The sequence below is a fragment of the Phacochoerus africanus genome, chromosome 8 (genome assembly GCF_016906955.1).
Source record: "Phacochoerus africanus isolate WHEZ1 chromosome 8, ROS_Pafr_v1, whole genome shotgun sequence".
In the NCBI taxonomy this organism is placed as follows: domain Eukaryota; kingdom Metazoa; phylum Chordata; class Mammalia; order Artiodactyla; family Suidae; genus Phacochoerus; species Phacochoerus africanus.
The window spans coordinates 48,895,957-48,909,961 of record NC_062551.1 but is presented as its reverse complement, the minus strand read 5'-3'; the positions used below and the strand labels follow the sequence as shown (position 1 = coordinate 48,909,961).

Sequence of the window (14,005 nt, the reverse complement as noted above, 5' to 3'; positions counted from 1 at the left end):
GAGCTGTCCTATCCAGCTCCAGCTTTTGGAGCTGCTTTGTGGAACCAGCTGACCTCCTCTTCCTGGTGAAAATGTTTCTTTAGTGTATTCATTGTGATCTTGGTCTTTTTATTCGGACCCTGTATAATTAATTGTATTTCTTGCTTCACTACATCTCAGTTAAGAGCCATCAATGTTCAAATGTTGATAGAAGGGGTATCCAAAGCAATGTATCAAGGCCCACTTGACTGTCCCATGAGTGGAGACCTACCTGCTTTCCCTGACGACGCCCCTTTTCAGCAAGAAGAAGTTAGAGCAGTCGTCACCCCTTTTCCCACAGTTAGAGTCTCCACAACTCAGGGGTGGGGGCTTTGATACATTCTTTGATGTGGCTATTGATTAACATTTGTAAATTGAGGGTTGCATAGAACCCCAACTGCTACAAAGGTTTCAGTTATTACCCTGGGGACCCATCCTCTGCCACCCCATCACAGTCAAGAGGTCTGCCTCCGCGGAGGCTGTGCAGCGCCTCCAGAATCCCCTCACGGTCGAGTTCCAGAGACTCCCTTCACCATCATCAGAGAGCGCTGAGCCCTGCCCTGGCCACCCCTGGAAACTGGTCAGTCTGGGCACGGCTGAAGCTGGAGGAGGTCCACGTGAGACTTGACTTGGACTCGTGTTCTGTCTATAGATGCACAAAGCGAGAGAGGTAAGAAGCAATGAAGAAAAGAAGTTGCAAGATCTGTTTTTGTCCTCCTGTAAAAGCAAAAAGGGGGAGATGTGGCGAGACATGTTTTTCCAATCTTCTTGCTTGATCATCCACCCATAGCCCCTCCTCATGTGAGCTCATCAAAAGAGTAAAATAAAAGCGTGTGGTTTTGTGAGGCGGGGCTCTTGGTTCTAGAGACCTTGAGTCCCCCGGGTTCCCACCTTTACTGTCTGTGTTTTGTTTTGTGTTGGCTCTTTCCTTAAGTTCCGAAGCACCCATTCTTCAGCCCCATCCTGCTGAGCTGGTCTCAGCAGTCATTAACGTTTCCTGTAGTCTTTTTTTTTTTTTTTTTTGTCTTTTTGTTATTTCTTGGGCCACTCCCAAGGCATATGGAGGTTCCCAGGCTGGGAGTCTAGTCGGAGCTGTAGCCACCTGCCTACACCACAGCCACAGCAACGCGGGATCCGAGACGCATCTGCAACCTACACCACAGCTCACAGCAACGCCAGATCGTTAACCCACTGAGCAAGGGCAGGGACCGAACCCGCAACCTCATGGTTCCTAGTCGGATTCGTTAACCACTGCGCCACGACGGGAACTCCGTTTCCTGTAGTCTTTATCTGGTAGGAAAAAAAGGAAATTTTCTTCTTGTTTTTAGGCCACTCGGCATCAGGGATCAGGTCCGAGCCACAAGAACATACAGCCTGGATCCTTAACCCACTGTGCTGGGCAAGGGATCAAACCTGCGTCCCAGCGCTCCAGAGACACTGCCGATCCCGTTGTGTCACAGCAGGAACTCCAGGAAATTAACAGGTAGCGGTGGGGGCCATCACTAAAACAAAAGGAAACTATCATGTTTTCAAGTCCAAGGAATTGAAACTTTTCAGTAAACCCTCCCTTTAGAATTAAGACTTGGAGTTGGTGTCCCACGTAGATGCTATTGGGCACTGATTTTGTTTTTTTGGGGGGGGGTGTCTTTTTTTAGGGCAGCACCTGAGGCATATGGAAGTTCCCAGGCCAGGGCTCAAATTAGAGCTGCAAATGCCAGCCTACACCACAGCCACAGCAACGAGGGATCCAAATCGCGTCTGTGACCTACAACACAGCTCACGGCTATGCCAGATCCTTAACCTACTGAGCGAAGCCAGGGATTGAACATGCATCCTCATGGATACTAGACAGGTTCATTACCACTGAGCCACGAAGGGAACTCCGGGCACTGATTTTGTACAGAGGTGGGACTTAGTACCAACAAGGGCCAGATTTGTCATTTCCAAAGATGGCGGCAATAACTCTTCCCACTTCACAGATTTTTCCTAGAACCTTGACATCTGTCCCATTGAAAAGCAGGGTTTGCGTACCCTCTCTTTGGATCTGAGCAGACTTTTAACCAATAGACTGTGGCAGAAGTGATGCTGCCTAATCCCCAAGGCTAGATCAGAAGAGGTGAGGCTGTTTCTGCCTCTTGTGTGCAGCTCTCGAACTGGAGACCAGAGCTGCCCCACAAGAAGTCTGACTGCCCTGGAGCCACCATGATTTGAGGAAGCCTGCACCAGTCTAGGTGGGGAGACCACGTGGATAAGTGCCGATCAGGCTTCTGAGGAGGAGCCCTCTCCTGCCAGGGGAGAGAGAGAGAGCTGCCTACCCACCCTCTCTGGCTGCTTCACTGTCTTAGCTTCAGCCACCAACTAATTGCATCCATACAAGATCCCAAGGCAGACCTGCCCAGCTAACTGGATCCCTCCCAAAAATCTGACCACAGACACTGTGAGAGATAAAAGGCTGTTGTTGTTTTAAGCCACCATATTTTGGAGACGTGTCAGCCAGCCATAGTTACTAGAACAGAAATTAAGAAGCTCACAGAGAAATGGCAGCTTGGGATGCCGATACTAATCACCTAATGACAATAAGGGCAGCTAACATTTAAGCGCTTTCTGTGTAGAAGCTACATTCTAAGTGTTCAGCATTCATGAACTTAATCCTCACAGCAACCCTAGGAGGTAAGTGTCATTATTACCTCCGTTTTACCAGTAACAAGGCAGAGAGGACAGCAGGAACTCCATAAAAATGGAAGAGTAACCTTGGTTGTGGCTTGAAGTAAAGGGAGTACCAGTGAGGAAGAGGTGACTTGGCTCAGCCAATCTGGGCAGTTGGGTCCACCCCTGGCTACAGTGATTGGATCTGGCACCAGCATGTGACCTCAGCTGTCCAATCAGAGTCAGCCTTATCATTTTGTTGGGGAAAGCTGAGACAAAGGCCCTTTCCTTTACCTGCGGGGTAAGAATGAGGTTCCTTGTGGCCCTTGGGAGCTGGCACTGGAAAAGATGGGGCCCTAGGTGACATTGCTGAATGGCCGTGTCAACTTTAGCTGAAGCCAGCCAAATTTCTAGCTACAAGTTTCCTTTACAGTTTAAGCCATCTGAGCCAGCTTTTCTGGTACTTGCATCAAAGGTTAATCAAAAAAATTTTTTTTTCTTCTTATGGCTGAATCCAGCATATGGAAGTTCCCAGAGCAGGGATTCAATCCAAGCTGTGGCAAGGCCAGATCCTTTAACCCACGGTGCCTGGCCTGGCATGGAACCTGCATCTCTGCAGTGACCTGAGCTACTGTAGTAGAACTCTCTCTCTCTCTTTTTCTTTTTGTCTTTTTAGTGTCACACCCATGGCATATGGAGGTTCCCAGGCTAGGGGTCGAATCAGAGCTGTAGCCGCCAGCCTACACCACAGCCACAGCAACGTGGGATCAGAGCCACGTCTGCGACCTACACCACAGCTCACGGCAATGCCAGATCCTTAACTCACTGAACGAGGCCAGGACTCAAACCTGCAATCTCGTGGTTACTAGTCAGATTCATTTCCGCTGCGCTGCGATGAGAACTCTATAGTAGAACTCTTAACCCACAGTGCCACAGCAGAAACTCATAGTCAAAATTTTTAACAACCAGTTCTTTGGGCACTGATCAGAATGGTTCATTGCTGTGCCTGATGTTAAGGCTTTTTTGCTGCATTGTGGGAGATCTGAGAAGTCCTGGGGGTGGCGAGGGGTATCAGGAGTTTTGGAGTGGAAAATGTGCAGATCTTGAGGCAACATGATTTACCAGCCAATATAGAAATAACTTAGTATCTCAACAGTTAACATAGCAAGATGGCTTGTCCACGCTGTGAAAATTATTTTAATTTTTTTTTGTCTTTTAGGGCTGCACCCGCAGCATATGGAGGTTCCCAGGCTAGGAGTCCAATTGTAACTGTGGCCGTGTCTGTGACCTACACCACAGCTCAGGGCAATGCTGGATCCTTAACCCACTGAGGCCAGGAATCAAACCTGTGTCCTCATGAGTGCTAGTCGGGTTCACTAACCACTGAGCCACTACAAGAACTCCCATGCTATGAAAATTAATACATAGAAGACTCATTTAAAATAAAGTTGGTCCCCTTTATCTTTTTGGTCTTAACTATGCCAATTTCATTAAAATTACCTATATCAAAAAAAATAAAATAAAAAATAAAAAATAAAAGTTGGGGGGAGTTCCCGTTGTGGCTCAGGGGAAACAAATCCGACCAGTAAGCATGAGGATGCGGGTTTGATCCCTGGCCTCACTCAGTGGGTTAAGGATCACAGTGTTGCCATGAGCTGTGGTGTAGATCGAAGATGCAGCTCAGATCTGGCGTTGCTGTGGCTGTGGCGTAGGCCAGCAGCTGTAGCTCTGATTAGACCCCTAGCCTGGGAACTTCCATATGCCATGGGTGGGGACCTAAAAAGCAATAAAATAAGAAAAATAAAATGAAGTTGGGGAGTTCCCATCATGGCTCAGTGGTAACGAACCCGACTAGTATCCATGAAGACGTGGCTTCGATTCCTGACCTTGCTCAGTGGATCGAGGATCCCGCATTGCATGAGCCGCATGGCTGTGGCTGGGGCTCTGGTGCAGGCTGGCAGCTCCAGATTGGACCCTTAGCTTGGGAACTTCCATATGCAGAGGATGTGGCCCTAAAAAGACAAAACAATTAAAAAAAAAAATAGAATGAAGTTGGGAGGCCAGAAGGGGGAGCTGTCCTGCCCTGCCTCTTTAGGGCAGTTATAGACGAGACAGAGAGAGATGTACCCTTCCATTTCCAACAGGAAGAAGATTACTGCTTTCCCCCCAAGCCGGAGGAAGGAAGACTTCTCGCCCAGTAACAGCCCAGACAATAAGAGATGTAACAAGTCAGCCAATGAAAAGCCACTGAACTACCTCCCCCTTCTCCTCTACAAAAGAAGGTTCCGCTCCTTTGTTCTCTCCTGGCTTGTGGCTTGCTGTAGGGTCTGTGTTCCAAATTTTAATTCTCAGCTGTTCCCAAATACACCCATTTTCCTGGTAAAATACCTGGCTCTTTCATTGTTTTAGGTCAACAATCTATATATTAGCTTTACTTGCTGACTGACACAACTCCCTTTTGACATAAGCTAGTGCGAACGGATTTCTGTTCCTGCAACTGGAAAAAAAAAAAAAAAAAACACAGCACAACCACACATCCTCTTGTGAACCCAAGTCATGAATCAAACCTTGAGGAAATAACAAATAGCAGAGAAATCTCACTTTAACCGTATGAGGTCATTTCAGCTTCGGGTCAGGCAGAAACTCGATGGAGATTTTGACTGTGAGCTGCCAAGGGATCCGCACCCTTTGGCCCTGCAATCCCGCCTCTGGGACTTGCAAGGATGTGCATCGAGGCATTATTTATAATGGGAGGAAATTGGAAACAGCTTCAATGTCTGGCAACACTGCCCCGTTGAGTAAACACCAGGCAAACATTAGAGATTGTGTTTATACAACGATGTTTTAACAAGGGAACGGCTTACGTTTTAAGAAGGGAAAAAGCAGGACTGTATAAACAATTTGCTCACACAGTTATGTAAAACACACACACACACACACACACACACATTTTTAAAGCCTGAATAAAACAGAAAAGTCTGAAAGGAAATACATCAAAATGTTAAGTACAATCATGATGTGGGATTGGGGCAGGGAGGGGGGAACAGATGCATCTTTGTCTTTCTAGTTTTCTGTATTTTCTAAATTATGCTTGACGAGGAGTTCCTGTCATGGCTCAGTGGTTAATGAATCCAACTAGGAACCATGAGGTTTCGGGTTCGCTCCCTGCCCTTGCTCAGTGGGTTAAGGATCCGGCATTGCCGTGAGCTGTGGTGTAGGCTGCAGACACGGCTCGGATCCTGCATTGCTGTGGCTCGAGTGTAGGCCGGCAGCTACAGCTCCGATTCGACCCCTAGCCTGGGAACCTCCATATGTCATGGGAGCGGCCCAAGAAATGGCAAAAAGACAAAAAAAAAAATGCTTGACGAACAACACATGCTTCTTTAAAATTTTTTAAAATTTTATTTTCAAAAGTTTTCACTTAGGAGTTCCCGTTGTGGCGCGGCAGAAATGAATCCAACTAGGAACCATGAGGTTGTGGGTTTGGTCCCTGGCCTCGCTCAGTGGGTGGAGGATCCGGCGTGGCCATGAGCTGGGGTGTAGGTTGAAAATATGGCTCGGATCTGGTGTGGCTGTGGCTGGGTTGTAGGCCAGTAGCTGCAGCTCTGATTTGACCGCTAGCCTTGGAACCTCCATATGCCGTGGGTGCGGCCCTAAAAAGTAAAAACAAAAAACAAAACAAAAAGTTTTCACTTAGGTCATGGACAAACAGATGCCGAAAGCAGAGAGATACTAAACCTACCTGGGCCCATCACCCAGCTTCCAGAACCATCCACATGTTGCCATGGCATCTTCTTTCCCTTCTATTTGGGGATACTTAAAAGTACAAGCAACAGACACCATGTTCATTCTTTAACACCACAAGAATCATCAAAATAAAGAGAGGGGGCTGCGTTTCCTTCTATAACTACGAAGCCTTATCACATCTAACAAAACTAGCAAATTTCTTAATATATTTAATAGTCAGTCCTTAGTTACGTTTCTCCTAGTTGTCTCAAAAATATCTTTTTACAGTTGTTCTGTTAGAATTGGGATCCAGACAAAGCACATTCACTGTGTTGTTTTTTTTTTTTTTTGGCCGTGTTTTGGCGTAAGGAAGTTCCTGGGCCAGGGACTGAATCTGAGCCACAGCCTTGACCCAGGCCACAGCTGCAGCAATGCCAGATCCTTTAACCCAGTGTGACACACTGGGTCTTGAACACGTGCATGACCTGAGCCACTGCACTTGGATCCTTAACCCACTGCTCCCCAGCAGGAACTCACTTTTTCATATTCTTATTTACAAACAGTAAAAGTCATGGCCGTGTGTGTGTGTGTGTGTGTGTGTGTGTGTGTGTATTTATACTGTTTTATGCGCTTCAACAAATGCACAGAATCATATAACCACCACCGCAAGCAGGATTCACAGCAGTACTGACCCTCCAAAAATTCCCTCAGGCTTTGTAATCAAGTTGCCTGGCTTTTCTTTTTCTCCTCTTTTTTTTTTTTCCCTGATGGGAGAAAAAGCAATAATCAGAGGTCGTTTAAGGCCTGAAGTTATAAAAGGCTTTCGAAGCCGAGGGTTAGGTAGGAGTCCTGGGTCCCGGTCCCACTCTCTGCCTTGCGGGTCTTCCTCTCTGAGAGCCTCAGTGTTCTCATCGGTAAGGTGGGTGCTGTGAGGACCCAGTGAGTAAGGAAGGGTGCTGGGACATCAGCGGTTGGTCCGACCTGCCCTTCCTTCTGTATTCAGGGCCCTCCAGGCTGAGCCATCTCCTGCGCCAGGCACTGGGCCTGCAGAGAGCAGCCAAGCCCTCTCCTCCTGCACCATCACCGCCAATAGGACATCAAGTCCTGTGGTTTCGTCACCGAATCACTTTGCTGCACAGCAGAAATCATCACAACAACACAAACCCACTGTACTTCAATAAAGCATTAAAAAATGAAAAAAGAAAAAACTCTGGGAGTTCCTGTTGTGGCTCAGTAGGTTACAAACCTGACTAGTATCCATGAGGACACAGGTTCAATCCCTGGCCTCGCTCAGTGGGTTAAGGATCCAGCATTGCCATCTGCTGTGGTGTAGGTCGCAGACAGGGCTCAGATCTGGCGTTGCTGTGGCTGTGGTGTAGGCTGGCAGCTGCAATCTGATTCGACCCCTAGCCTGGGAACTCCCATATGCTGTGGGTGGGGCCCTTGAAAACAAAAAAGGAAAGGAAATAGTCTGTGGTTTCCGCTTTCAGTGGGACTGGAATTCAACCCCTCCCCCAGCCTGGAGTCCCCAGGGCCTGTCCCACCTGGGTCCCTGGCTGGCCTCCAGTCTTCCCATTTGTCACCTGGGCCCCCTCAGCATCCTCCCCCCACCCCCAGCTTCCTAAATGTCACCACACCCTCTGGTGTGCAGCAGGAGGTCACAGAGGCCAGCCAAGTGCCTCCATTCCCTATACAACGAGATTATTTCCTGTAATAATCAGGAAATAAAATGAACAATATCAATGGCCAGAAAAGAAGTGCAAAGGCTGAACTGTTCTTGAACCTCATATATAAAAAATCATGCCAAAAAAAAGAATTTAAAAATAAACATTACAGTACAGTACGAAAAAGGGGGGAGGGGAAGCACTGCTCTTGATTCAAAGTTTATTGAAAGACTCAAAGTTGGAACTTGGCTCCTTTGGTTACAGTCTGATGTAATAAAACTTTATATAAATAATTGTGGGTTTTTTTTTTTTTTTCCTTGAGGAGAGTTGGGAGGGAGGGAAGGGAGACAGGAGGGGAGAGAGACAGAGACAAAGCACTGGCACTTCCCATCATGGCACAGTGGAAACGAACCTGACTAGGAACCCTGAGGTGGCGGGTTCGATCCCTGGCCTCTCTCAGTGGGTCAAATATCCAGTGTTGCCATGAGCTGTAGTGTAGGTTGCAGATGCAGCTTGGATCTGGCCTTGCTGTGGCTCTGGCGTAGGCCGGCGGCTACAGCTCCGATTTGACCCTTAGCCTGGGACCTCCACATGCCGCGAGTGTGGCCCTAAAAAGCAAAAAAAACAAAAAACAAAAAACAAAAACGAGGGAGACAAAGCGCAGGCATGCAAGCAGGCTGCATTTCCAGTGGATGCTTGGCACTGAGTCTCCTGCCCCAGACCCTGGGCTCCAAGCACTTGGGGGGCCCCCTGGAAAGCGCCCCCACCATCAGTACTCAGGCCTCCCAGAAACAGTACTTCCCACTGGGGGATCGGGAAGTCGCAGCCCTCCTCCTCCCCAGCCACGTCCTCCCCCCACCATACACCCCCTTCCCAGCCCAGCGCCGGGCCCGCCCACGCTGGCCTCGCCGCCTGAGTTCTAAGTGGGGAAGACGTGCTAGAAAACTGGGGAAAGGAACTGGGGCGGGGGGGGGGGGTGAAGCTGTGAGGCTGCAAAAGCACATTGTGTTGGGAGCAAGGGGCCCTAAGGCCTAGAAGTGTCTGGTTTCTTAAGCCAGGTTGTGGGAACATGGGGGTTCATTCCGTTTTGTTTTATTTTTCCTTTAAACCGTTTTTTGAAGGAGACGCACATGCCAAATAGTCCACACCGTTAAGTGCACAGCAGGGTGAATTTCCATCAACTGAATACACTTCTGTCACCAGCTCCCACACCAAGAAACCTGTCCAGCTGCCCCATCTGCCCCCCGGGCTCTCTTGTGGATCCTTTCAATCCACCTGTCACCCTCATTATGACTTCTGACCGGATCGACTCATGTTTCCTGTCTTGAATTTGATGTAAACGGAATCAAAAAATATACCTCTTGGGAGTTCCTGCTGTGGCGCAACAGGATTGGTGGCGTCATGGGGCGCTGGGATGCAAGCTGGATCCCAGGCTGGGCACAGGGGGTTAAGGATCCCTGGTTGACGCAGCAGTGACTTAGGTGGCGACTGCAGCTGGGATCGGATCCCTGGCCTGGGAATTCCCTATCCCTCCGGCTGCCCAAAAATTTAAAAAAGAAAAAGGAAGGAAGGATGAGACAGAGAGAAAAGAAAATATACATCTTGAATGTCTAGCTTTTTCCACTCAATGCAGTGAGACCCATTCTTTTTTTTTTTTTTTTTTTTTAGGGTCACAAGATATGGAGGGTCCCAGGCTAAGGGTCCAATCAGAGCTGTAGCTGACAGCCTACACCAGAGCCACAGCCACGCAGGATCCAAGCCACGTCTGTAACCTACACTAAAGCCACAGCAATGCCAGGTCCTTTAACCCACTGAGCAAGGCCAGGGATGGAACCTGCATCCTTATGGATGCTAGGCAGATTCGCTTCTGCTGAGCCAAGATGGGAACTTTCCATTCTTGTAATTGTGTGTAAGCTACAGGTTATTCTCACTGTGCATCCTGTTGTGTGACTGTATCCAGTTTGTTTATCCATTCTCTGTTGGTAGTGAGGGCATGAGTCAAGTGGTAAAAGTCCCCCAGGTGGAGGGAACAGCCGATGCAAAGATCCAGTGGTGGGAAATTGGCTGGTGTTTTAGGGAAACAACAGGGAGATCCACATGCCTGGAGAGAACTAAGCAGGGAGGGGAAGGAGCAGCTGAAATGAGAGGCAGAGGGCGCCGAGTCCTGTGGGCCACCATGGAGACTGCGACTTTAACTCTAGTGAGATGGAGCCACGGGAAGGTTCTGAGCCGCGGGGGAACTGGACCTGACTTGGGTGTTCAGAGTCCCTCTAACTGCTTGGGAAGGGGACTCCAGGGGACTCCGCAGCAAGCCAGCGGAGGAGGGTGGGACAAGGACGGAAGTAATGGAGGAGTTCCCATAGTGGCTCAGTGGTTAAGGAACCTGGCTGGTATCCGTGAGGGCGCGGGTTCGATCCCTGGCCTCCCTCAGTGGGTTAAGGATCTGGCATTGCCGGGAGCTGTGGTGTAGGTCACAGAGGCATTGCCAGGAGCTGTGGTGTAGGTCACAGAGGCAGCTCGGATCCCGAGTTGCTGTGGTTGTGGTGTAGGCCAGCACCTGCAGCTCCAATTTGACCCCTAGCCTGGGAACTTCCATATGCCACAGGTGCGGCCCTAAAAAGACAAAAGACAAAAAAAAAGAGGGGGGGTGGAAGTAGTGGAGATAGCCAGAAGTGTTCAGAATAGACTTTTTCTCTGTGTAATTAGTGGATTTTATTTACTTCGACGACCTTACTTTGTGATTTTATTTTTCTCATTATTTCTCTGCCCCATTAAGACTTCTTTGAAGTGATTGGATTTTTTGTTTGTTTTTCTTTCTTTTTTTGTTTTTTAGGGCCACACCTGTGGCGTATAAATCCCCAGGCTGGGGTGGAATCGGAGCTATAGCCTCTAGCCTACACCACAGCCACAGCGATGCCAGATCTGAGCAGCCTCTGAGGCCTCCACCACAGCTCAGAGCAACGCCGGATCCTTAACCCACTGAGCAAGGCCAGGGATCGAAACTGCATCCTCATGGATACTAGTTGGGTTCATTTCCGCTGAAGCACGACGGGAACTCACTCGTCTCATGTGTTCTTACTCTTCATTTTCTCTCTACTAATTTAGAATCTAGGCACCATTTCTATTATTATTATTATTATTTTGGTCTTTTTGCCTTTTCTAGGGCCACCCCTGTGGCATAAGGAGGTTCCCAGGCTAGGGGTCGAATCGGAGCTGTAGCCGCCGGCCTACGCCACAGCCACAGCAACGCGGGATCCAAGCTGCATCTGTGACCTACACCACAGCTCACAGCTATGCCGGAGGCCAGGGATCGAACTCGCAATCTCATGGTTCCTAGTCAGATTCGTTAACCACTGAGCCACAACGGGAACTCCACCATTTCTATTCTTTTTGTAGTAATCCTTGAAATTTTACCATATACACTAAAAAGTTAGATCCGAAGTTTAATTAAAAGTTGAATAGGAGTTTCCTGGTGGCTCAGTGGGTTAAGGATCTTGCATTGTCACTAACAGATTCATCATCTTTTTCACATTTTTACCCTCTTTAACATTTGCTCTTTTATGTGGGGGGTTTTGCTGTATAATTTGAAGCTAAGATATATACATCATGGGCTTTTACTCCTAAACATTTCAGGGCATATTTCTGGAGACTGTCAATATTCTCTTACATACCTAGAGTGTAATGACTCACTTTAGCAAATCTAACATTAATACACAGTTTCCTAATCTACTATTTTTATCCCAAAGTTGTCATCGACCCAGTACTATTCTAACGTACAGCATAACTTTTCCTCCAATAGAAGACAGGACATCTTTTAAGGCAGAGTTGACAAAATTTGCTGGTACATTTGATGGAGGGCGTGAAGGAAAAGGTCAAATTCTGGAGAAATATCCTGGGGATTCACTGGACCCAGAGGCACAGGTGATACAGGTCAGGCACCGTCTCTCTGTTCATCTCCCAGACCTGCTTTCCCCGAAGCTGGCTTCCTCTTCAGACTAGCTCTTCTCCGACAGAAGCCCCGGGGTCTCCGGGCCCCTGCTTTTCCAGCACCTTAAACCTCGGAGGCCCCTCCCCCACAGTCTAGCCAGTTTCCAGGGCTGACTCTCATTGGTCCAGCTTCAAGGAAGTGCCCATCCCTGAACCAACAGCGAAGTCCAAGGGGAGGGATTTACTCATTGGCCCGCCTGGGAGTCTTCCAGTGGGGTTGGCCCCATGAACTCAGAGGGCAGAAGGCAGCTCTAAAGAGAGGGCTTGCGAACGAAACAGCACCCGGTAAGGACCTGCATCACTAGGGGAGGCGGTTCGCAAAGCGGGGTCCCCAGATCAGCAGCAGCCCCTGGGAGCTTATCTGAAATACAAATTCTAGGTCCCTGCTCCAGACTTACTGGGAATGGAGCCAGCAATCTGCCGTTTAAGAAGCCCTCCAGGTGATTCTTGTTTTTCAGGTGATTCTTGTTTTAGGATATACGCTTAAGCCTCTATAACAAAGAGACTTCAAAATATCATGACTTAAAAAGTTTATTCTCAGAGTTCCCGTCGTGGCTCAGCGGTTAACGAACCTGACTAGCATCCATGAGGATGCGGGTTTGAGCTCTGGCCTCGCTCAGTGGGTTAAGGATCCCGAATTGCTGTGGTGTAGGCTGGCAGCTGTAGCTCTGATTAGACCCCTAGGCTGGGAACTTCCATATGCCACAGGTGCAGCTCTAAAAGACAAAAAAAAAAAAAAAAAGTTTATTCTTGGGGGTTCCCGTTGGGGTTCAGCAGAAATGAGGATGCAGGTTTGATCCCTGGCCTTGCTCAGTGGGTTGCTGTGAGCTGTGGTGTAGGTCGCAGATGCTGCTCGGATCCCGAGTTGCTGTGGCTGTGGTGTAGGCCGGCAGCTGTAGATCTGATTAGACCCCTAGCCTGGGAACCACCATATACTGTGGGTGTGGCCCTAAAAAGACCAAAAAAAAAAAAAAAGTGTATTCTCACACAATTATCCACAGGTGAAATGACCCAGGATGATAACATGGTGATCCAGGGACCCAATTTCTTTCCACTGTGACACTCAGCTGTACTATAGAATTATTTTGAAGCAATTCCTAACCACCGTATTACTTCACTGCGTAGTTATTATTGAACAGTTCAGAAAATGGACTCTGGAAACAAACTGCCTAGATTCGACTCAGACAAAGTAGCTGTGTGATCTCAGGGTAAGTTTCCTTACCTTTCTGTGCTTCAAATGAGGAAAATGGAGATGAACAGAATCCACTTCATAGGACTGATTAAATGAGGTGATACATATATATAAAGCATAGTGCCTGGCACATAGGATGAGCTATTTATGTATTATCTATGATGTCATATGATGATGAAAGTGACTTGACCATGGCGACGTGATAACTCTGGCCAGCTGATCTTAAAGGCCCCAACCCGCGGTCGGGGCTCCTTGATGACAGTATCAGTAGTGGCCACTAAGGGGCGTAGGTGGCCTTGGATGCGCTCGCCCGGTGACGGGCAGGGGGCGCTGCGGTGCTTGTCTGGCGAGCGCATTGACAGTGTGGACTGTTCCCTCTGGACGTTCCAGAGGAGAACGCGCTGGTCCCGACAGGTTCCAAGGGCCCCACAGCGCCAGGGTTAGAGGTTAGTGCAGAGGACGTAGGCAAAAAAAAAAAAAAAAAAAAAAAAAAGCTAGATTCTTGGCACACCCTCTAGGCGCAGCGGGGGACAGGGAGCGCTGAGAGGGATGTTCCGGGCTCTCAAAACCCCACCCCACACCCAGGATGCTGAAATTCCACCTCAAAGTTTTCCAGCACTGGGGGCCGCTTCACTCCTCATTCCTGGAACATTCATACAGCAGCGTAGTCATGGAGGGTAATGGGATGCCCGCGGGCTGCCCGGGCACAGGCGCTTGAGGGACTAAGAGTGTTTGGTAATTGCTTACGTTTGCCGCGTGTGTGTTTTCTGTG

General features: G+C 48.6%; 1 long non-coding RNA gene across 1 annotated transcript; it reads left to right on the top strand.

The window, feature by feature from the left end:
* Positions 1 to 1,466: 1,466 nt before the first annotated feature.
* Positions 1,467 to 5,049, top strand: LOC125134160 (uncharacterized). The gene is made up of 2 exons (XR_007136570.1): positions 1,467 to 1,501; positions 4,809 to 5,049. It is a non-coding gene; the product is annotated as an uncharacterized LOC125134160 (long non-coding RNA).
* Positions 5,050 to 14,005: the final 8,956 nt, after the last annotated feature.